The sequence below is a fragment of the Triticum dicoccoides genome, chromosome 4B, assembly GCF_002162155.2.
Source record: "Triticum dicoccoides isolate Atlit2015 ecotype Zavitan chromosome 4B, WEW_v2.0, whole genome shotgun sequence".
In the NCBI taxonomy this organism is placed as follows: domain Eukaryota; kingdom Viridiplantae; phylum Streptophyta; class Magnoliopsida; order Poales; family Poaceae; genus Triticum; species Triticum dicoccoides.
In genome coordinates this window covers 49411529-49413661 of record NC_041387.1, presented here as the reverse complement: position 1 = coordinate 49413661, position 2133 = coordinate 49411529, and positions in this window count along the sequence as shown.

The window sequence follows — 2133 nt, the reverse complement described above, 5'->3', positions numbered from 1 at the left end:
TTGCACAAGTAAAGGCATGAGATAACCAACCGTGGAGCCGGTTAAGACGAGGATGTGTTACCGAAGTTCCTTCCTTTTAAAGGGAAGTACGTCTCCGTTAGAGCAGTGTGGAGGCACAATGCTCCCCAAGAAGCCACTAGGGCCACCGTATTCTCCTCACACCCTCACACAATGCGAGATGCCGTGAATCCACTATTGGTGCCCATGAAGGCGGCAACCGGACCTTTACAAACAAGGTTGAGGCTATCTCCATAACCTAATTGGAGGCTCCCAATGAAATCTCGGAGCTTCACCACAATGGAATGTGGCTCCGAAGTGATCTCTTCTTTCTAGGGTGCCCAAGCACCCAAGAGTAGAAAAATCCACACAAGAAAGTATGGGGGAATCAAATATCCTTTGGTGGAAGTGTAGATCTAGGTCTCCTCCTTCAATCCCTAGCAAATCAACGAGTTTGAGTGGCTAGGGAGAGAGATTGGGCAAGAGAGCTTTAATGGCATTAATGGAGGAGAGCGAGAGGTAAGAGGTAGGTGGGATGTAGGAGAAGCACCTCCTTAAATAGCCCCCCCCCCCCAAGATCCAACCGTTATGTGCAGAAAAGCATGGGACCGGTACTTCCGCACTAGACACCGGTACAACCGGTGAATGCGGGGAACCCCTCCTAGGGCACCAGGGCGGTACTTCCGGTGGCGCACCCGGTAGTACCGGTTTATCGGAATAAACGAGAACTACTGCTCAACTACCGCATACATCCAGAAGGTTTACACCTCAGGCCGGTAGTTGGAGCGGTAGTAGGGCCGGAGCTACCGCTGGGCTAGCAATTCCTAGGTGATGGAGTCCGAGGCGGTACAACCGCCGTGGACACCGGTAGTACCGGTTTATCAAGACAAACCGGAACTTCCGTTCCACCACCGGTCTACCACCGTACCCAATAAAGAAGGGAATCACCCCTGAGCGGTACTTCGAGCGGTGGTCAGACCAGAACTACCGCCCAGCGGTACAACCGCTCGATGGAGCGGTACTACCACCATGGACAGGACTGCACATGCCAGAGGGCAGTGGGGAACCTCTCTCTCCTTGAAATGGAAGGTATATGGTGGGTGCAAAGAATGTGTACGTGAAGTGATTCACCCAATACCTTCCGATGAGGATTCCCTCTTAATAGTACAGATATCCTACGACCAAAGGAATAAAAACATCGGAAACTCCGTCTTCAATCTTTTCCGCATAGAGGGAAGACCTAACCATCTTGCGCCACACCATGTGAACCTGAGAAAACTATGGCGCACGATTAGTCCACGTGTGTTGTCATCATCACCAAAATCCTAAGGCAAAGGATGCCCTTGCAATCTTCCCCTTTTTGGTGGATGATGACAACCACACGATTAGTCCGGGAGTTCTAAAAATAAAGGAGGGGCGCCCCCTGAGTGTGAGCACTATTTCGAGTTTGCTTTTGGAATGCGAAGTGTGCACACTAGGGAATGTTCCCCCTGGATTTTATAGACCAACCAGAGAGTGCAAAACAATAGAAATAGACTTAAAGCAGTAGAGACAACATATAGTAACTATCATAAAATAAACTCTACTGAACGAACAGTGCATAAATAAACTCTACTGAACGAAGAGTGCATAAATAAACCGAACAACACATGTCTTACACCATGCACGAGATGACAACATAGAATAAATCAATAGAGTACTAGAAAGAACAAGCAAATAAACTAGGAAGACCAACTGCAAATAAGGACCCATGCAACTCGCGTGACCTAATGGAGCTCTCTCCCCCTTTGGCATCGAGACACCAAAAAGGAAAAGAGTGAACCTAGCGCCCCGGGGCTTAGTAGACCTCCTCGCCAGTAGCCGTAGAGCTGCCTAATGCATCATCATCAATATCATCGTCGGGATCCTGAGCCTCCTCAGACTCCTCAGACCTCGCAGTAGCTACCTCAGGAACATGGACAGAGGAAGAAGCAGGTACATCATTAGACCACTGAGTGTTCTCCATGCACCAAGTATCCTCAGGAGTGATGGTCTTCTCGGAGCCACTCTTCACATCTGGCACATTGAGGTGCCTCATCAACTGAATCTGCCTGCGACATGCCAACTTCTCAGCAACGTGGGCCTTGTAGAGCTTCT